The sequence below is a fragment of the Ursus americanus genome, chromosome 3 (genome assembly GCF_024610735.1).
Source record: "Ursus americanus isolate L20-20 chromosome 3, mUrsAme1.1.p, whole genome shotgun sequence".
Taxonomy (NCBI): Eukaryota; Metazoa; Chordata; class Mammalia; order Carnivora; family Ursidae; genus Ursus; species Ursus americanus.
This window is the reverse complement of record NC_142129.1, coordinates 71,476,635-71,500,316: the sequence shown is the minus strand read 5'-3', so window position 1 is coordinate 71,500,316 and position 23,682 is coordinate 71,476,635. Positions and strand designations below refer to the sequence as shown.

The window sequence follows — 23,682 nt, the reverse complement described above, 5'->3', positions numbered from 1 at the left end:
TTACCTGTTACTGGTATCTACAGACTTGTAAATAAAAATATGAATGAGATTTGCTTTCAAATATTCTATCAAAAAAGGAATAGAAAAAACAAAAATGGTACTATGTTGATGGTTGAAGCTACATTTGGGGTATATGACAGTTCATTGTATGAGCGTATCTACTTTGTGTTTTTGAAATTTTCCCGGATAAAAAACATTTTTTAAAGATCATGTACTTTTCTGTATTTATTCATTCATTTGACAAATTAAGTACATACTCCTTGCAGACCAAAATAAGTAAAATACAATCCTTTCTTTCCAGAAGCTCACAATCTAATAATGGGAAAAATAGAAAAAGAAATACAATGGAATATGAGATTTGCTCAAATAAGTACAGTGTATTTCCAGTGTAGGCACACTGGAAGGGAAACAATATGCCCCCAGAGACTAAGTACAAATTTCAGAGGAGGTGATACTGCATCTGTCTTTAAGAATTTATAGGACAATTGTGGAAGGAGCCGAGATGCCCTTCAACAGACAAATGGATAAAGAAGATGTGGTCCATATATACAATGGAGTATTACTCAACCATCACAAGGAATGATTAGCCAACATTTGCAGCAACATGGATGGGACTAGAAGAGATCATCATACTAAGTGAAATAAGTCAAGCAGAGAAAGACAATTATCATATGGTTTCACTCATTTATGGAACATAAGAAATAGCAGGGAGATTGGTAGGAGAAGGAAGGGAAGAATGAAGGGGGGTAAACAGAAGGGGGAATGAACCATGAGAGATTATGGACTCTGGGAAACAAACTGAGGGCTTCAGAGGGGAGGGGGGTGGGGGAATGGGATAGGCCGGTGATGGGTATTAAGGAGGGCACGTATTGCATGGAGCACTGCATGTTATACGCAAACAATGAATCATGGAACACTACATCAAAAACTAAGGATGTACTGTATGGTGACTAACATAATAAAATTTTTTAAAAATTAAAAAAAAAAAGAATTTATAGGAGTTCAGCCTCAGCAATCAGACAACAAAATCATATTCAACACGCAGCAATCAGACAACAAAAAGAAGTAAAAGGCATCCAAACCAGCAAGGAAGAAGTCAAACGTTCAGTATTTCAGACAACATGATACTATGTAGAAAATCCAAAAGACTCCAATAAAACAGTTGTTAGAACTAATACACAAATTCAGTAAATACACAGGATAAAAATCAACATACAGAAACATGCTGTACCTCTATACACCTATAATGAAGCAGCAGAAAATCAAAGAATCAATCCCATTTACAATCATACCAAAAACCCTAAGATATCAACCTAACCAAAGGCATAAAAGATCTGTACTCCAAAAATTATAAAACACTTATAAAAGAAATTGAAGATGACACAAAGAAATGGGAGAACATTCCATGCTCATGGACTAGAATAACAAACATTATTAAAATGTCTCTACTATCCAAAGCAATCTGTACATTTAATGTAATACCTATCTAAATACCGCCAGTGTTTTTCACAGAGCTAGAACAAACAACCCTAAAATTTGTATGGAACCACAAAATACCCTGAATAGCCAAAGCAGTCTTGAAAAAGAAAATCAAAACCAGAGGCATCACCATTCCAGATTTCAAGTTACATACAAAGCTGCGCTGATCAAGACAGTCTGGTGCTGGCACAAAAACAGACACATAGATCAATGGAACAGAATAGAAAACCCAAAAATGGACCCACAACTATATGGTCAATTAGTCTTTGACAAAGCAGGAAAGAACATCCAATGGGAAAAAGATACTCTCTTCAACAAATGGTGTTGAGAAAACTGGACAGCAACATGCAAAAGAATGAAACTGGACCACTTTCTTGTACCATTACACAAAAATAAATTCAAAGTGGATTTAAGACCTGAATGTGAGACAGGAAACCATCAAAATCCTAGAGAACACAGGTAGTAACCTTTTTGACCTCGGCCACAACAACTTCTTACTAGACACATCTCCTGAGGCAAGGGAAACAAAAACAAAAATAAACTATTGGGACTTCAAGATCAAAAGCTTCTGCACAGTAAACAATCAAAATTAAAAGGCAAGCTTCAGAACAGGAGAAGATATTTGCAAATGACATATATAAAGAACTTATCAAACTCAACACCCAAAAAACAAATATACCCATTAAAAAATAGGCAGAAGATAGGAAGACGTTTTTCCAAAGAAGACATCCAGAGAGGTAACAGACATATGAAAAGTGCTCAACATCACTCATCATCAGGGAAATACAAATGAAAACTACAATGAGATCACCTCATACCGGACAGAATAGCTAAAATTAACAAAAGGAAACAACAGAGGTTGGTAAGGATGTGGAAAAAGGGGAACCCACTTATACTGTTGGGGGAGAATACAAACTGGTACAGCCACTCTGGAAAACAGTACGGAGATTGCACAAGTTAAAAATAGTACTACCCCACGATCCAGCTATTCCACTACTAGGGGTTTACCCAAAGGATTAAAAAAAAAAAAATACTGCTTTGAAGGGGTACATGCGCCCAATGTTTATAGAAGCATTATCAACAATAACCAAACTATGGAAAGAGCCAAAATGTCCACGGACTGATGAATGGATAAGAAAGATACAGTATGTATGTATGTATTTTATATATATATATATATATATATATATATATATATATATATACACACACACATATATATATGTGTATATATATGTGTATATATATGTATATATACGTATATATACACATATATATACACACACACATACACACACATGTCTGTAGATATACATACACATATATACAGTGGAATATTACTCGGCCATAAAAATGAATGAAATCTTGCCATTTCCAACGATGTGGTTGGAGTTAGAGAGTATTATGCTAAGTGAAATAAGTCAGTCAGAGAAAGACAAATACCATATGATCTCACTTACATGTGGAATATAAGAAACAAAACAAATGAACATGGGGGTGGGGGGAAGAGAGGCAAACCATAAAACAGATTCTCAACTATAAAGAATAAAGTGAGGGTTGCTGGACCAGGGGTGGATTACATAGGCAATGGGGATGAAGGAGGGCACTTGTTGGGATGAGAACTGGGTGTTATATTAAGTGATGAATCACTCAATTCTACACCTGAAACTAATATTATACTGTATGCTAACTGGAAATTAAAAAAAAAAATCATGCTGTATTCTATTTGTAGTGAAAAGATGAGACCAGCTGGAAAGTAGTAAGATTGTAATTATGATAGACTTTTAATAAGTTTAACAGAACTGTTTTTGACAATAACTTACTCTATTAAACCATATTTATGTACAAGTATTAAGTTTGTAAAAGCAGATAATCCAAAATGAAAGTAATATTTGAAAATCATCTAAACAAATATATTTGAATTAATGAAATAAAATTAAATGATCAGGTAATTTAAAAACGTGTACTTAAAGTTGATTAATAGAGCCTGAAGAATTTAAAAAAAAAGTTTTCATTCCAAGTTATCTACTTATCCAATTTATTTTATCTATTCATTCTTCTATAAGTTTCTTATGATTTACATCTACAGAAAAGAAAATAGGATTTAGGATGAAATCTGTCTCATTCCAGCAATAACTCCAAAAAATTCGTGAAATTTTAACTAATTAAAAAAGAATCATTTAAGAGAGATACTTTCTAAAAAATTAACATTGACATTTAATTATAATTTATCAAAAATTTAAATACATTTTATTTAATTTCCTCTTAAGTTCGCTGTGTTTGAATTATGTTTGCATCATTAACATGAACATCTTATAAATTATTAGTCCTTTATCCAACATTGTATTTGACATTTTTATACATTATACTATATAAAATAAAATGAGCAATTTCAAAAATGAAAAAAAATGTGTATGAGTTCACTCAGTGGACATGGAAGAAAAGGTATTCAGAGTGACAGTAATTACTCATACAGCACTTCGTGTGTTTCCAGCACTGTTCTAGGAACCTCACATATTTAAGCACTGTGTCCTCAAAACAAACCTGTGGGAGGTGTATTATTCTTAGTACACACTCCCATTTTACATAAAGTAATTGAGGCATAAGAAGGTTAAGTAATCTGACTAAAATCACATACTTAAAAGTAACAATGACCCAAATACTTTGCTTTTAAACACTATCCGGACTTCCTTTTTAGTAGATGGAGTCATGTGTACAGAGGCAAAGAGGTCTAACACAATCACTACACTAGGAAACTGTAATGTTGCCATAATACAAGGTGTGAGGTGGGAAATCAGAAGGGGAGGTCAGGAAATGAAAAATGGAAGAGTAGTCAAAAGGCAGACCGCGAAGGGCTTCACATATCAAGTAAGGGAATGTCTATCATTTCAAGAAAGCAAGTGCAAACCACCAAAGGCTTTTAAACAATGGAATGGCATGTGTTGATTTATATACTGTACAAAAATAACTTAGGTGGTGGTGAGCACCACGGACAGAGGGGGAAATCAATAAAGGAGGCAGAGAATTCAGTTAAGAATCAAGTATATCGGTCCAAGAGACCAATTGTGAGGGCTGGAGTTTCAGCACTGTTGATATACATAAAAGAGAACAGACTCAAAGGAGACTGAAGAAAAAGAAGCCACAGAATTTGGAGAAGGATTCTGTATGGGAAGAAATGGGATGGGAGAGGGTGAGGTAAGTCAATCTCTTGGGTTGCTAACTTGGGGCAGGGGGATAGAGGGGGCAGATGCCATTAATCACGACTGGGAACACCTGAGGAAGCACAGTTTTATAATTTAAAAAAATGAGTTCACATTTGGCCAGGCGAGCCTGTGGGTACTCTAACAGCCCCATAAGGACTCAGAAGCTCAGAAGTCAGACATGTATTTGGGAGGCTTCAATATACCGGCACTATTTATGCCACTGAAACAAATGGGACCCACTCAAGAACCCTATGAAGAAAAATAAAGAAAAGCAAAAGGAAACAAAAGATGAGTGTTTTCCAAACTTCAGTTATTCAAGAACCACCTCCAGAATTTTTCCCATGTTAGTTTATCACCTGTACTACTGTGTAATACTTTTCTTTGAACTGGCATATTTAAATGAGATCTCTACTATACAAAACCTAGTATTATTTGGCATAATAAATGGAAAATTACCATAAGGATGCATTTTAATGATGTGTTATGTAAGTTCAGCAATTGTAAGAAATGGACCACTCTGGTGGGGGATGCTGATAGTGGGGGAGGCTGTGCACATGAGCAAGCAGGACACAGAAGGAAAATCTCTCCACTTTTTTCTCAATTTTGCTAGAAATCTGAAGTTGCTCAAAAAAAAAAAAAAAAGGAAATAAATAAAGTATTTAAAATAAAGACAACTTTAAATGTTTGTATTTAAGCCAGTGTTACTGAGGGTACTTCAGCAGTGCTTCAGCTCCTGAGAGCTGTTCTTAATTTGTGAAAATATTTTTTTCCAGCAACTCTGGGAAGACAAATTTGCCACAACCTAAAATAATACCAATTACGAGTAAAAAGGAGATAGAAATGAATTTTCACAGTGTGATAGGTTATTACTTAATACCCTTTGAGTCAGCTCATGTCATCTCATGTGCTGCCTTTGTCTTTGGTCCACGATTTGGGAAAATCCTTTATAGGAAAGACAAAGGAAGTGGTCCAGACATGTGTTCCCAGGTGAACTGCGGTAAAGGAGGAGAACGGAATCAGTGGACACAGAATTAACAGTGTGAGATTACACAGAACAGTGTCAGAAGTATAGAAAGGTTAGTTTTGGGTTTCACACAGGCACTTTCAGGTAGAGATTATCAAAGGAAGAAGAGTCCCTCATTCCAGAGTTACAGCTAAAGGAACTGAGTGAAGCTTCAAGATCTCATAGTTGTTGCTGCCCAGCAGGTGACTAATTTGAGCCCGGACTGAGCATTCTCTCTCCTCCAACATTAAATCCTCTCTTCCCTGTCCCCCGCCCCAAGCCCACCATCCTCTTGCTGTGCTTAATGCTCTAGTAAAGGAAGGCACCACGAGTGTGTGGGCTCAGAGCCCTTACCTTCTAGGACTACTTGCCACTGACCACATTCTCCCAAGCACCAGTGTCTCCTGCAAGCAAAGGCTCCACGCCCAGGCCAGCTCCCAGCCGTAAGAAGCCAAAAGCCAATGAAAACGCATGGGGGAGAAAAAAATCTCAACCCCCCCCCCCCACACACACACACAGTCTCTCTCTCTCTCTCTCACTTCCTATGACTCCAAATAGTTCTGCTTACTTTCAGATAAAAACTGAGTACCTTCAATTACTATGCAGACACTGCTAAGAGTATTCATTTGCAAAAAACATGTTAGTTTCCTTTATTGCAAAGGAGATTGATCATCTCCTACCCCATCAGTTTTGCACACCTGACTCTTAATAAGGGATCAAAAATGATTTTTATTCTACTATTTGGCAAAAAAAAAAAAAAAGAATACATAAGCAAATCTAAAGGATTTCATTTGCATTTCTTTTCTTGCTAATCTCTGACATAATGATATTTTTCCACTTTTCTTTATTGCCAAATCCATTAGACCGTATGTGTCACCTACATTAAAGGTCCTAAAAACACAATTTCCTTTGAAATGTACTTATAAAACTAGTTTAGGAATAGACTTGCGTTGAATCTGAGGGGAGTTTTAACTTCTTTGATTCAACAGTTTTCATCCTAAATAGCCTTTAGTATTTTTAAGCCTCACTCCCACAGAAAACATACTCATGTTAATGACGTAAAATAGATGATAAACAGATGTGAACAGAACTAGAATTTTGCAAAACATTACATCTTCCAAATGTCCAAACTCAATTTAAAACTTAAACACAAATTTAGACAACTATTTTCATAAAGACTTGAACATGGTGCATAATCAACAAGAAATAAGAATTTAAAGAATTTTCGTTCTACCCAACTATAATAGAAGCACCCAAGTGCGGGAACATTTGCGCTGAAATGGAAAGCAATGCTCACGCCACCAGAGAGCACAATTTCTAAAAAGCTGTAGAATATCTACTGCCATTTTTGTAATCTCAAGTAAATTAAGACCAACAAGCACAAAGTTAGTATAATTTTAAGTAATAAAAAAACTAGAAGAACATGGGAAGCCCCGCTATCCTGAACAGCTCTGAGAGAGAGAAGAGGGAGAGACAGAGATGTCAGCGGGGAGGAGGAGGCAGACTTTAAGCTGGGACGTGGTCATCTGTGCACGTAGTCCTACCTGTGTGTTCCTGTACCGTCTTCCCCGCTTTACTGCTGCCTCTTGTCACAGGCCATTACAGGTTCTGAAGGGGGGAAGGGGTGATACAATCTTTTTCCTAGACCACAAGCTCCTCAGGAACAGAGACCCCATCATCTTTATGTCACCTGGCCCAATACCTAGCATATGTAAGAGTCTCAATTAATGTCTGTTGCATGATTACCATAGCTTTTTACTTGATGGGGAAAAAAATTTTATTACTTCCAGCATTGAGAGAGAGATTATCATGTTCTGATATACCACTCTCAGGCTGCAACTGAAAAAGTTCCTTGTTCCTTGAATAGAGGACAGGACATTCACTGTTTTTATCTTTTTTATTGTTGTTTTCTGCCCCCCCGCCCCCAAGTGGCTGCCGTAGTTGGGCTGCAGAAACAGATTCAGAGAAGGAGATCTGCATGCAGAAAGTTATCTGGGGAGCATTAACTGTGGCAGCAGGATTGAGCAGAGAGAGAAGGGGTCTTGGCTAACCCCATACAGAACTCTTGATGGGGAATGGTCCCTTACATGTGCCCCCCTTGTACCCCAGCCCGATCACTGGATGTGCGTTCCTCAAGGAGAGAAGGGGACTGAAGGGATCTTGGTTGAAGCAGTTCCCTTCTAGAGAAGGACCCAGCTGCGAGCCACTAGCAGCCAAAACTTTGTTGAGTAGATGACTGAAGAGGGAACTGGGTGAGGCCCCACAGCATCCACCACAAAAGCCAAGATCATGAAGTTCAGACACTCAGCTCAGACCTCAGATTGTAGGAGAATCACGCACAGACCTGAGACCCCAGTAGTGATCTTTCTTACAGGCTAAATACATAAAAAGGCACTGACAGGATCCAAGCCTATGTCATCAGGCCTCTCCATGGCGGCTGTCCATCTGTCACAATCTGTCACTTCAGTCACTTAAAATTACTGCAGACAGGGAAAATTGCCCTCCCATTGAACTATGGGAAATCACAATTGGTAACAATCTTCTAGTCCAAATTGTGAGACTTCTTAGAACCTGCACAGCCTGAAGCTGATTGGTCCACTCAGAATTAGGAAGCCTAGCAGGAATGATTAAAAAGCATCCATTCAGAAAGCATTCCCAGACTCATCACCATCTGGTCAGATCTGATTATTATATAGTCAAGGAAACTCCTGCTGGAGACACCAAGGGGAGAATTCTTCTGAGGCTGCCATTTAGCATTTGTAACGGCGGTAGGGAGTAAGCGTGATGGACGACTGGTACCTTGTGCCAGGTCCCCTCACATCTGACCCACTCTAGCTACCCTCCTTCCACCGAGTCCAGAGAGATAGGAAGGTGCATGGTGGGTTTAAAGCCCCTCAATGATAAAACGAGCAAAGGTGCATACTTTTAAAACGAGGAAAAGTTTTTCCAAGTGCTGAAATGCAGAGCAACATGCTTGCTTCATTCCACACTGGTCAACAGCCTCCTCTCTCCAGCTAGGAACACCAGGGCCATTTTTCAAACATCCCAGATGCTTCTCTGCATGCAAGACTTCCTAACCAATTTTTCAAATTAAGCACAACCCTGAAATTTGGCTGCTCGCTCAGTCTGCTTTGAAAGAGTGTCAGCAGTTTGATACCTGCCACATTTCATTCGCTGTAGGTTCAGGATCCCCACAGAACAAAGCTACAAATAAAAGCTAAAGAGAATTAGGAAGGAGAAAGCCTGCTTTGGCAGGGTGCAAACTCCGCTGAACGCACAATGGAGGGAGAGAAGACCTGCTGGGCTGAGACTCTTAGAAAAAAGAAGGATCAACAAATCTCACCAAGAAATCCCAACCGCATCTCAGAAAAGCTTTCAAAACCCGACCTTCTGTACAGATAACAAGTAGCAGACATCAATTACATTTACATTAATGAGACTGAGCATTAAGAGCTGAGTAAATCAAAAGGCCTTTCTGGGCTTTTTCAACCTTCAGAGATTTTATCCAAGACATTTAGCAAACTACAAACAAGAGGCTATGTGAAATAGGCTAATTTGACAATTCGTAGGCATTCATTTGTAGTCATCAGTATACCCAGGTCACCTCCCTACACAGTTTCGTAATGTGTTCTAAGGGCCAGCAGATGAGAAAACATTTGAGCATTTGTTCTTTCTTCCAAAACTTGAGGGCTGATCGAGAAACTTCCCAAGTGTATGTTCGGCACTCTGGCTACAATACAACGGTCAGCAAAACTGGCGATGCTCAGAGCTTTTCAGTCAAATCCTCTTTACCAGATATGTAATTGGTTTAGCACATTTCCTTCATTATGTTATCGTGTTAAGAGTTCTTACTCTACAGACCGAGCAGATCTCGCCTGTGACAGCCATGATTTAAACCAGTGTTTCTCAACCAGGGTTGATCTCATCCCCATGGCACATTTGGCAAGGTCTGGAGAGAATGCTGACTACCACAACCGGTGGGCAGGGGACTGTGCTAATGCGTCTAGTGGGTAGAGGTCAAGAATGCGGTTAACGGCTCCCCATCACCACACCATACGACAAAATAGTAATAGTGTCAAGGTGAAGAAACTCTTAGACCTTGCTCTGGTTGAAAACAGAGAAGCACTGTGGAAGAAAATGCTGGAAAACAGCTCAGTTTAGTGCCAAATACACATATGAAGGGCAACAAAGCTCTTCTTCACTTAAATTCTAACCACACCTATTTTAGGATCTTGTATTATACAGTCTGCATATTCTGTAATGCAGAAATTTAAGGAATCGAAATGCCTGTGTTTCTACTTTCTCTGACCCCTGCCCAGAGATCTTGCTCTTCAGGAATGGGAACACCATTTCGCTATCCCCAGCTGAGTGACTGGTTCGCGTTTGCTGCTTTGTCTTGTTTCATAGCTTTGTGCTACAAACAGAAGGGCAAAGATGAGTTCACACTATTCAAAAGATGCACCTCAAGGGGCGCCTGGGTGGCACAGCGGTTAAGCGTCTGCCTTCGGCTCAGGGCGTGATCCCGGCGTTCTGGGATCGAGCCCCACATCAGGCTCCTCCGCTAGGAGCCTGCTTCTTCCTCTCCCACTCCCCCTGCTTGTGTTCCCTCTCTCGCTGGTTGCCTCTATGTCAAATTAACAAATAAAATCTTAAAAAAAAAAAAAATGCACCTCTATGTCTAGAGAAGAGGGACACTGTTCTCTAATCCAAGACTGATAGGATTCATAATGCATGGTATTCTCCCACCCTTTCTTACTTGGGGAGCTCCTTCGTTAGGATTTCAGCATCTTTCATCTTAACCCATGTTATCTATTCTTAGATATCTCCCCCTATCTTTCCACCTCCATAAATTTATAACAGCAAACAAAAGAATTAAACATTGACCAAGAGCAGTAGTCTTTCTCAATAGCCTATCTTCTTCCACTATTATCTCCCAGTCACATCAACCATTTATACTTTCTTTCCCTCACTTCCTCTATGTAGTCAGTTGTCAGGTTCTCTATATTTTCACTTTGAAACACCTCTTCCACTCTCCCTTCCTCTCCATTTATAATATCACACACCATCTCTCAAACTCCCAGATCCTCTTATCTGATGTTCCTGCTGATTGACGCATTCCTTTTCCTAACTCCATCCAACTGCATTTTTATGTACTACTCATTTTCATTAAACCTCACTCATTTTAACCTATTTGTGTTCTATTTATTGAAGAATTAAAGAGGTATGGCGATATAGGGCATTGGACAGCTTCCCCCAGAAATTCATGTCTATCCTGAACCTCAGAATAAGACCTATTTGGAAATAGGATCTTTGCAGATGTCGTTAGTTGAGGTCACACTGTATTAGAGTGAGGCCTAAACCCAATGACTTTTGTCCTTTTAAGATGAGAGGGCGCACAGAAACACAGGGAGAGGCAGTGTGAAAATAGGGCCAGAGATCAGAATCATGTACCTATAAGCCAAGGAATGCAAAATATTGACAGCAACCACCAGAAGTTAGGAGAGAGGTATGGAATGGTTTTCCTGTCAGAGCCTCCAGAAGGAACCAACCTTGCTAACATCTTGATCTTGGACTTTCAGCCTCCTGAACCATCAGAGAATACATTTTTGTAGTTTCAAGACACCTAGGTTATGGTACTGTGTCACGGCAGCCCTAGAAAACTAACACAGATGGCCATGAGAATATGCCTCACACATCAACTACAGGTGGCATAACTGTCCCAATATTCAGCTGCATCATTCTGATATCCACAGTGGCAACTGCCTCAAGGCCACACTTCTCACAGGCTGTCCAAGACCGTGACCTACAGTGGCAGACATGCAGGGGAGACCAACTCCTGGGAGACACACACTCCTTTGATGGGCAACTTTGTCTCAAAGACTCTTCCACAGCCCTGCCACATGTCCTTAGACTGACCAATCTGGGATGCTGACCCTCAACCCTTCCCTCTCTCCTGCTCTTACAATCAGTCTTGTATGCTGGTCTCATGGCTCTCCAACATTCCCCAGATCCCTTCCCATTTTTTTTTTTTCATTAGAGGTCTCCTAATAAAATCCACACACATTTAATTGTACCTTGGTGTCTATCCTTTGCAAAACTCAGAGTAAACCAGAAGGGAATTACAAAATCTGATTTCTATTTTATTTTATTTTTTTTTTCTTTCTTTTAAAGATTTTATTTATTTATGTGACAGAGAGACAGCCAGCGAGAGAGGGAACAGAGCAGGCGAGTGAGAGAGGAAGAAGCAGGCTCCCAGCAGAGGAGCCCGATGTGGGACTCGATCCCGGAACGCCGGGATCACGCCCCGAGCGGAAGGCAGACGCTTTAACGACTGTGCTACCCAGGCGCCCCCCTGATTTCTATTTTAAATAGATTTCTTTACCTGGTTTGTGGAGAATGGATTCAAATTTGATAAGATTTTAAGAAGGAAGACCAAATAAGAAGCTCACACAGTGGCTAAAGAAGCCAGGCTTCTTGTTTGTAGTATCCTAGCGGTAGCAGTAGATACAGCGGTCAGATTCCAGATATACTTTGGCAGCAAAACTTAATGGAACTTGGTGACAGACTTAAGTGAGGGTTTGGGAAAATCGGCATCGAGACGCATTCCTTAATTTCTAGCAAGGGCAAATGCAAGGATACTGGTGGAATTCACAGAGACTAGAAAAAGAATAAATCCAAAACTAAAAGATTACAGATTCAATTTCAGATGTTAAGATCAAAATTATTTGAAATAATCTAAAGAAAGATGTCTCAGACAGAGTTAGGTTTAAGGTAGGAAGCTAAGACTTCTCTATGAATCTGGGAAATATCAGAATATAGTGTTGAACGCTGAGGAAATAGAATCACCTACAAAAAAAATGTAGAGTGAGCAGTAAAAGGGTAGTCATGAGGACTTCCAAAATTTTGAAATCAAGAACAGGAGGTGAAACAATTAATGCTAAGAAGGAATGACTAGAAAGGTAGGCAGAAGAGTGTGAACATGGTGTCCATAAGCCAACAGAAAAGAGAATTTGGTGGATGCATGGACCGTCAACTGGCCAAATGCTGCTGGAAGTACAATGAAGAGGATTTCAAATTTTGGGGTGGGTTTGGAGACAGTCTTGGGTGATCTGCCATATTGGGGGAGTAGTGAGAATGGAAGCAAAACAGGAGTTATCTGAGGCGAGAATGAGACTTCAGCTAAGCTGACACCAGGCTGGGAAACCTTTGTGCCCCAAACACATAGCACTGATAGAAAAAGCATTGTTTTTTTATAATAAAAAGATACAGTCAAGGAGATTTCCATTTCTTTTGGTATTTTTGAATGTACACTTTCCCACCACTGCCTTAACAGTTTTTAAAAATTAATTTTAACTAGGACAAAAAACTACATTTTTGTGTAGACCAGAAGGTCAGCAGAAACCTACAGTAATAATGGAGACGAAACATTCATTGGCTCAGGAATCAAAAGAAACAAAGGCAGAGCAGATGCATCAACACCCTTTCTGTCAAGGCACCAGGCTCTGAGCTGTCAGCATTGAGCGATACTTGCTACAAGAAACCAAGGCGACTATTCAGTTGGCATTCACTGGAATGATCATATCCACTTCTGAAATACTGAAATATTTCTGTACTACCCAGTAAATAGCCTATATTCCAACCCCTCCTGACAGGATGTTGTTTTAAGCACCAAATTATTTATAAGAATAAAGCTACTTGTACAAATGTTTAAATCACTATTATCTCATCCCATGAACTTCTTTCTCATTTTACATTCTTTAGTGCTTCCTGGTGTAACCTAACTCTGTTTTCCTTCCCAAAAAAAAAAAAAAAAATTACTGGCACAGCCTCTCCAACTTCATTAGAAACGACATTATTCATCATGTTTAGGTCACTGGGGACCCTCACCCATAATCTCACCTCTACTGCCACTTCACTTGGAAACTGATGGCCCTTCCTTAAGAAAAAGTGATCATTACAGATTCTTAGACATCCGAAATAAAGACTACCGATCTATTTTACCCTAAAGGAGTAATATTCAGATGTAAAGTTGATGAAAGCTTTACGAGACTGATAATTCAAATTGCAAACAATATAATAAAGTTACTCTTTAAAGATAAGGGACTAAAAATAAAATATAACAAAGTGTGTGTAGAACATTACTCTGAATTTTTTACTGAATAAAATTACCTCAAGAAAAAAAAATGTGATGTATTTTTCATCTCTACGAGATCTATAAGCACATGCCTCTAAGTCATAATTAATATAGAAGTCTATGTGGTCAGAGAGTAGGACTAAAGTACACATTAAATGATTCTGGGGGTCCTCTCCCCAAACAAAACCCGAGCCAAGAAGCATCAATTTGGACTCCCTCATACACCAATGATCCTTGGGAGGTTTGGGGAATCCATTCAAAGACACTGGTAACCTGACCCACAAAAAGACCACTAGGTGTTTTTGTTTGTAGTAATGGAGTATTTATAAATACACTACATATTGCAGAAATACTCCAGCTACCTGGAGAAAGAGCACGCATACCAAAGAGGAGAAAAATAAAACAGAATGCATTTCTATATAAATAACTCTGCCTTAATAGCAGTACCAAGGGCCATGTAGCTTCCGGCTAGGGTTTAAGGTATCAGTGGAGGCTATCTGCATCCTGCAGAAAGATAAATCTTCAGAATATTCAAAAAGTACATGTCCTGTTTTAAGAATACATAGTGGGAGAGAAAAAAAATTTCCCCTGGACCTTCAGGTGCAGTTGGGCTGCAAGTCAGCGTAATGAGTGGCCCGACCCCACACATGTTCTGCTCTCTGTTCACCGGGCAGGCATTTGTCAGGGTGTAAATTATTTACAGTGCTCTCCAAATGCTCTGAAAAGTTACTGCATTTTCTGAACAACAAAAAAGAAAAAAAATCCTGAAACAAATATTACATGAACTAGGGGCTTAGTAAAAATATGTATTCTAAGTAGTACAGGTTGCCTTGATTGGTAAACACACACGTGCGTGCGTGTGGGAGCGCGGGCTTGCCAACACCAAATGAAACATCTGATTCTAATTAGTCAGTCCTCGCTTGTCACTTTAGACTAAGGACGGTGAATAGCAATGTTTAAAAGTAAAACAGACAATAGCTTAAGGCCTCATCATTTTAACATACCTTCACTGAGTGATAACAGACACCCAAAAAATGCGTAATTAGATGATTAACTTCACACTGATTGACTCCATCTTTTCAAGACTCTCAAGAATATTAGAAACTTTAAAAAAGCAAAATTGCAGCAGTTTTAACTCTTTACTGAAACTCAGTTGTAAGAGAGCAGTACGGTGACACTGACATTCTGTTTTGAAGGAAGGGAGAAAAGTAAACCAATTAACTGTATTAACCAATGTATCAATGGTCAGAATGTGACACATGTGTCCGAATGTCACTTCCACAGCAAGTGACAGAATACTTAATCATTGGAAACTTAAGTGATAGAGTTATCCCAGTTCTTCATGTAACAAAAAGTTTGAAATGGCAATTCTAGGAGTGGTTCAACACCACAATATTCCAGATCACTGGGTCCGAGAGACTAACTTGCTTACCCTTCTCCTCAGAGTCTTCAAGGTGCTGACTTCCAGCTCCACGCAGTACCTCCCACGGAAAGTTGAGGTGTGAGTAGCTGGGCTCCCTAACGGAGCAGGAGACGGGGAATGTGCTTGGGTTGAAACCCAAAAACCAGAGAGACGCAGAAAATCCCCACTTACAGGACCCTATCTCTCTGGGAGAAAAAGCAGGCTCCTTAAATCCTCCCCAAACAGCCACCCTGTGACTTCTCATTGGTTAGAAGTAAAGCACATGATCGCACTTAGACCAATCAATGGCTAAGGGAACGGGAGAGCTACATTGTATTAGACAAACCGGCTTCACCTGGGGCTGGTTAGTTGCAGCCTGAATAGAATCAGGGTATTGTAAACAAAGAAGGCCGAATGTTGGTAGGCGAGGGTGTCTGCCAAGGCCATGCTTTTTATACTAGAGGTCAAAACATTTTGGCTCAACCGGACATTTTAAGAAAAGTAATTTCTTTTTTCCCAAAGTGACACAAAGTTTCAACTTTACAATCCGGCTCCCTGCTGACCTCCATGCTGACGTATTAAAGGACCAGGAGAAAGATGCTTGTGTGCTTCCGAGGTGTTTAGATCCCCTGTCAGGTGAGACTCCATAGCTTCAAGTCAGCCCGCTGAACTCCCCCACGTGGGAGTAAGCAATTACTGCAGACTTTAGAACACAGAGTTACAGTGAAAAATACAGCTAACCAGAACAAATGCATATTACTACTTCTACTTCTGAGCAGTTTTCCAGCGTAAGTGCAACCCGTTGCTATTATCTGATCAAGAGGTATCAAAGGTGAGGCTAGCTGAGGCTAAGAATTTCCGTGCTGACAAGTTAAACACCAATTGTTCCCCAAAATGGAATGGCCAGTCTAGATTATATCAAAGAACTAATAAACGTCATTGCCTAGAACGCGAAACTGAACCTAAAATAACGCAGCTTGAGATTTAAACAATTTACCCTTTGTTACTGATTTTTTTTTTTATTTCAACTTGATTTGAATGGTCTGCTGCAAACCCTTTTATGAGAACACAGTGGTATTATAGCCAGTCTCTCCTGCAGTTGTAAATCTGAAATTCTAAGCACAATTCTGATCTTTCTGCACAGTGAACTAATTCACTCGTAGACATTGACCTAGGGCCAACCATTTCAGGTGCCTAAAATAAAAGATAAATGAAAAAGTTCTTCACAGTCTATTAAGGACACAGATGTGAACAATTATAAGGCGATGTGTAGGAAAGAAAACAGTCTGGAAAAGAGGGAGCGTAACACAATGCTATGTACTCAAGATAGGCTTTGGAGGCAGACAGAAGGTGGTTCAGATCCAGGCTGAACCCCTTATGTGCTGTATGACTGTGCATGCATTGCTTTCCCTCTCTAAAACTCCGGAAAATGTGATATTACTACATACCAGGGAGGTTTTAAGAATGCAATGAGATGACAAATGTGAAGTGGCTGGAACGATGCCCCACACATCTGTCCTTTTTCTTCTTGCTCTACTCCCTTCTCCCCCAGGAAGAGTGTAGGTCAGACTGTTCTGGAGGGAAGGAAGCTCCAGGTTCAGGCACAGTGGACCAGGGCCCAACTGCTTAAAATTTTTTCCAGCAAATTTAAACTGAATTAAGAGTGAAGAGGGAAGAGTTGGGAGCTATCTATGCCTTTCCTGTTAGCTTTGTTCCTACGGTCACCAAATTCAAACAGGCATCACCCAGGCTGGGGCCCTAGTCATCTCAAGCCACACTCCACTAATCAGGAATTAAAAACATCTCTTTCTCCACTTTCTCAGGTGAAGAACATGCAATCTGGCACTCATTCTCAACACGGGGTGGAAATTATTCCCAGGCTGTTTGAATTTTTTTTCAATAAACTATTTGGTCGTATAATTTACATAAAATAAAATGTACTCCTTTAAAGGGCACAGAAGAAAGAAAATGGTTATTGTATATGTAACTACCGTATTCATCGAACTACAGACCATGGAACGTTACCACCGCCCCCAGAAATTCCCTCATGCCCCTACCAGCTGTTGAAGTGCTCACCCCAAGCAACCATTGACGTGACTTCTATCTCTATAGATTAATTTTACCTCCTGTAGACTATCATATAAAAGGAAATCATAGAGTAGGCATTGCTGTATGCCTGACTAATTCAGCGTAATGTTTTTGTGAATCATTTGTTATCTATTATCAATATTTCACTTATTTTCATTGCTGAGTAGGTTTGCATTATATGGAGGTACTAGTTTCTTTACCAATTTACATGATGAGGGGCATGTGGTTGGTTTTTTACTTTTGGAGTTTATGAATAAAACTGCTCTTGACATTCTTATGTACAAATTACTATATGGACATACATTTTGATTTTTCCTTCATCAATACCTAAGAGTGAAATTTCTGGGTCATATGGTGAATGTATGTTTTCATTTTTTAAAACTGCTTAAATGGCTTTCTAACGCTGTGCCATTTTACAGCCCTACCAACAATACATGAAAGTTCCAATTGCTTCCCTTGCTGCCCAACACTTAATATTACAATATTTTTTATTTCAGCCATTCTACTTGCTGTCTTTCAGTATCTCATTATGGTTTTATTTTGCATTTCCATAATAATTAAAGATGTTGAGCATCCTTTCATGTACAAATTGACCATTTGTGTCTTCTTTTGTTAAGTATCTGTTCAAACTCTTTGCTCATTTTATGTAAGTTGAAGATTCACCTTGTTAATTTCTGCCTGAAAGCCTGCCAGAATTTCCACTGACATTGCGTTAAATGTATAGATCAATGTGGGGAAAGCTGCCATCTTAATGAGTTTCTCAATCGAAGAATATGGTGTATTTCTCCATTTATTGAGGTCTTCTTTAATTTTTCCCAACAACGTGTGGTATGTTTGTACATAGGACTTACATAACTGCTACTGAACGTATCCTTCATTGTGATTACAAAGGGTTTTCTAAATTTTATTTTCCAAATGTGTAGTGTTAGTATGTACATAAATGCAACTGAATTTTGTATGATTGTGACAGGTTGAAAAATATTCCCCCCAAATCTGTGTCTGCTCAGAACTTCAGAATGTGACCTCATTTGGATATAGAATCTTTGAAGACATGATTCAGAAAGGATCTGAAGATAGAATCATCCTGGATTTACATGTGTAAATAATGACTGGTACCCTTATAAGAAGAGGAAAGGACGCAGAGAGAGATACACAGAGAAGATATAAGGATGGAGGCAGAGGCTTGAGTTATGGCTGGGGCCACCAGACACTGGAAAACACTGGAAGAGGCAAGGAAAGATTCTTGGCTGAAGCCATCAGGGCAGGTTATTCTATATACAGTTTTCTACCATTTATGTGGGCAAGTCTCATATGACTCCTTGTACATTTTGCATCTCATTTATTTTGGCACGTGGGCTGGTTATCAATTTATTGCTTCTTAGCTTCAAATCTACATTTTTTTGTCCTGCATTTTTAGAGCAAAGCAAAACCCCATAAATACCCCTCCTTTGTTAGCTGAGACAATGTTAGGCTTTGTCAGAGGAGAGAGTTAGAGGGACACTGGAAGAAACAGCACAGAAAGGGGCTTCTTTTCCCAGTTCTGGGGTGATTTTTTTCCCTTCCTCTGGGATGGCAGCTAGTGGCATGCAGGGGTCCAGGGGTGCTCACTCTCCAACCAGTTTCTGTGACCCTCCAGAAGGCAGCTTTCCGCAGCCCAGCTTCATCCCTCAATGCCACAGAGAACTTTTCCACTATCTGGCAATCCATAGCCACACCCTGTCCCATGAGGTTGGAATCTATTGTTGTAGGGGGGCCATCTTCCAAATTCTTTGTTCCTTCCTTGGCTATGCTCTTCCCTTAGTCCTATAGGAGCAACTCCCATATTCCTTAGGGTCCTTTTCCACTCGTTTTAGCCATTAACCACTTTTACAAACGAATGTGTTTTTGTATTAAATATTCCTGCTCAATGGAGTGACATCTTTAAAGTGCTGAAGGAAAAAAAAATACTGTCAACACAAAAGCATATATGCAGTGAATATAGCTTATAAAATGAAGGAGAAATACTTTTCAAATAAACAAAAACAGAGTTTGTTACTAGCAGACCTGCATTCTAAGAAAGATTCTTAAATATTCTTCACATAAAAATAATAATACCAGAAAGAAACTTTGATCTACACAAACAAATAAAAACCACCAAAAATGGCATAAACACAGTGAATAGAAAGTCAAGTTTCAAGTGTTTTCATAGTCTATTGACTGTCTAAAGCGAAAAATGGTAGCAGTGTTTCATGGGATCATAACTTAGGTAAAAGTGTAATGTGTAGCAAAACTGGCAAGAAAGATGGGAGGGAAGATTGGAGACACTGTTGGAAGATTCTACATTTCGCATGAAGTGGTATAATATTATTTGAAGGTAGGCCATAATTAATTAAAAAAACAATCTCTATGACAAACTTCATAGCAAGAGAAATGAAAATTTTTGTTCACACCAAAGACTGCACACAAATACTTTTTTGTGACTTTATTCATAATCTCCAAAATACAGGAGTAACCTAAATGCCCCTCCCCTGCAGAATGGATAAACAAACGGGCACGTCCGTACCACGGGCGCTACTCAACGGTAAAGAGAAACAAACCCCCGATACATGCAACAAAAAGGATGAAGCTCAAATGCGTTGTGCTAAGTGCAGATGCCAGTCTCAAAACATTATACTCTGATACCCTTTCCATAACATTCCAGAAAAGGCAAAATTGTGGGGACAGAAAACAAGTCAGTGGTTGCTGGGCTAGGGACGAGAAGAGGGATTAACTACGATGGGGGTTGGGTTTTTTTTAATGATAAAACTGTTCTGTGTATTGATTGTGGAGTGGTTACATGCCTGAATGCATTTATCAAACCTCATAGAACTGCATGCTAAGAGTAATTTATCTTACGGCATATAAATTATATCTCCATTTAAAATAAAAGGAAAAAAATATGCCAATTTCCCCAGTCGAATTACTGGTATCGTACCTATCTCCTGACCGGAACTTGACTGTATACCGGAAAGTTTATCTTAATGCATTTTATTAAGACTATTTTTTATAAAGCAGAAGTTTAATTATACTTGTTTAAAATATATTAAGATTACATTGTTCTGGCCATTGTTACGACAGAAGATGTTAGGCTTCTACTGCCCGACTATTTGTTTGGTAGAGAGTCCCAAGGCACCCTATGCAGAATAACCTGGCTGGCATAATCTCATCTCAGCCAACATCCCCCAAATAGTGTGCGGCCTTCTCTTCAGAACTGCACCCTAGGTAAGCAAGTCACTTTTTGCAATAAGATCTCTACCTTGCTCCCGGTATGATTGAGTACTAGAGCATGCCAAAGAACATCATGCAACTTCCCTTCCGGGGCATAATGCCAAATTCAGTGCAGCCCAAAACCTAGCAAAAGATTTCAGTGGCACAAAATATTTATGGAGGATTACTTAATGCATGTGCCATCTATTCTCCTCTGGATTCTTTAAAATTCATCCCTGAGTTATTAAATTAGACCATTCAAGAGAGAGCCTCCCTGTACAACATTGCGGTGGCCGCTGCAAATTGCTGTGGCTGAATTACCATTAAAGACCTAGACTGAGAAAGGTTATAAGAAAGAGCTCAATGAAACTCATTGTTTTTAATCAAAGACATTGTTCACTTTGGTGCATGGTGTCTATCTCTTTTTTCAGTATAATACACGGTTGTGTCTCTCTTGATCAACATTTATGACTCAGAAACTAAGACTGGCCCTACTGCCATATTTTTTTCACTCACTGCTAGAAATCTTAAAGACAAGTCTAGCTCAGTGTTGGTAATATTGCATGCAGGATTTAAGAGGAAAGGTGTCATGAACTAACCTACCTGTAGTCCCTTTACTTTTCTTCCTTTATTTTTACTAGGATTCATTTTTCTTACTCTCATTAATTCAATTCATCTTGCTATTTTATATTATTGCTGCCTAACAAAATATGAAATGTAAGTAAATTCAGAATTGCATACCTGTCTAGGGACTAGTGACTGGTTTCCTTGTGGGCTAAATAAAGCAAATGTACTCCTTGGGCTCTGGCCCCGACAAAATTCAATCTGCAGCATACAGAAAAGAATGAAACAGACAGCCACTTTAGGCCACATTTTTACTCTCACTACAATTTTGGCCCAAATCGTAGGTCTCAAAAAGTAAAAAGAAAGATTACCTTTAATGACACTTTCTTTTTATGATGGTTCAGATTATTGGTTCTTATTTTGGTTTACCTGCAATGGAAAATACACCACAATTCTTAATCTAAAAAAATTACTTGATGATACTGTCACTGTAATAAAATCCAAGGGAACTAAAAGACTAGGAGGAAAATGGAGCTTGGGAAACAGAGCACAACATTTGCTTGACCTGGCTACTACATGCAAGAATAAAGAACACATGAACTAATACTAATACCATTACATTTCTTTCCTCCTGATGGCCAGTAACAAATGTCACACTATTCACTTATTATCATATGTTATAAATTAAAGAAATTCAAATGTAGTTTTGTAACATGGTCTAATGTACTTCTGAGCCACAAATTTGCTGTTGCAAGACAGGGATGATAGTAGAAAGAAGACTTAAGTGAGTGTTTACAAATTTACTTTAGAAAACCTGGAAGAGTCATAGAAGTGACTCTTCTATGTTACCCTGAGTAAGTCACAACTCTTAGGGCCTCATAAGAATGAAACAGCAAATGATAGTCACCCTGAATATAAATAAGGGCCCCTTACCTAATAACATCCATAAATCAATGAACAATATTGAGCACCTGCCATGCTTCTAGTAGTTACTGAGACCATAATAAACACATGTCCTATCTTCGTGGATCTATTGGCGTATCATCTACCTGGCTAGTCATATGTCTATTTATGTCTATATGTCTAAATTCCTAGAAAATATTGTGTTAGATCTCAAATTTTAAAGGGCACTATAGATAAATCTCGAAGTTCTAGTTATAGTATTATTAAAATGCAATATCTAATATAATCTATTACTGCAACAAATATCAAAAATTGTACACTAACCCCCAATAGTATTTACTTCAATGACCCATGCTGTCCAGGGCTTTCCAACTCCAAAACTCTCTCTTTCCTCTCTCAACACACTTCCTGTCAGTTTCCTCCTCTGTGTTCTCCCTTTCTTCAGGAAATAAGGATAGATTCTCAATGTTTAGATTAACACCTCTTTCCACCTATGAGTGATCTGCACCTTAAAGAGGATACAATAAACACTAGTACTAGCTTTCAATCCATGTATACTTGATCTTATATTCAAGATATAGCACATGTAAAGATTTTTGAGAAAAAGAAGTGTGTCTGTGTGTGTCTGTGTGTATATGTGTGTGTGTAAAACAAAGAAAATCCAGGTGTAAATGTTGTTATAAAATAAATTGAACTGTTAGAGAAATTCTATTTTATTCTTATTTATATTTTTGAGAGAGAGAGAGAGAGCATGAGCGAGGTAGGGAGGGGCAGAGGGTGAGAGAGAATCTTAAGCAAGCTCCATGCCATGGTGAGCCTGATGCGGGGCTCCATCTCACCACCCTGAGATCACGACCTGAGACGAACTCAAGAGTCAGACGCTTAACCGACTGAGCCACCCAGGTGCCCCTCAGTTGGTCTGCTATAAAAGAAAAAAAAAAAAAAAGAAAGGCTATTTGAAAGCAAATATAGTTAAAAGAAATGGATTCATATACTATTAAAATTGCAATGGAAAGAAAACAGAACAAGAATTTTATTTTTCCTCTCATCTTTTTGGAGCTTGAAAAGATGAACAGAAAGCAAGAATTTGTCCAGAAATGCAACTATGTTTTCCAAATCTTAGGTAAGCCCAAATAGGATAAAGTCCAACATCTACAATTTGAGAAATGATTTTTATCATGTTAGCAAAGTCTATTTGAGCACATGAGCAGACACTTTTTTTATGCTTCCTGCAATGCATAACCTTATGTTGTCCTCTAAAGCTTTCATTTTCCCCAGAATGACCTGACAGCCAGCGGAAAGGACAAGATGGGCTGCCTGACTGATTATACCCTGGGAATATTTATGTAACTTCTTGATGACAGCAAAATACTGAAAAGAGGATACAGGAGATAAAGTAATGGAAGCTGGCCTAACTTAAGCCTCATGTAATCCCTCGCATCTCCTAAATCACAAGGTAAGATTAGTCAGTGATCAAAATTCTTTAACAGTTGGCAGCTGTCTGAAAGCCTGCATTTTCCCTTTGAGTGGACTGTCGAATTTAGAGAATGTATGACCTGACCTATCAAAGATATTACTTTCAAGTCCTTGAACAATTTAATAAACATTACAGACAACTATTATTATGTGGTTTTTTTTTTTTTTAACTTTTATTGTTTTTTAGCTGAGTTACATCCCAGCC

At 38.9% G+C, this 23,682-nt stretch overlaps 1 long non-coding RNA gene across 3 annotated transcripts in view; it reads right to left on the bottom strand.

The window, feature by feature from the left end:
* LOC123789316 (uncharacterized) overlaps nt 1-23,682 on the bottom strand; it is a 345,463-nt gene that overhangs the window by 47,604 nt on the left and 274,177 nt on the right. For all 3 annotated transcript variants that reach the window (XR_015724028.1, XR_015724027.1, XR_015724026.1), the window contains 2 exons: nt 21,470-21,527; nt 21,276-21,359 (listed from right to left, as the gene is read on the bottom strand). This is a non-coding gene — a long non-coding RNA (uncharacterized LOC123789316). The remainder of the gene's footprint in view (nt 1-21,275; nt 21,360-21,469; nt 21,528-23,682) is intronic.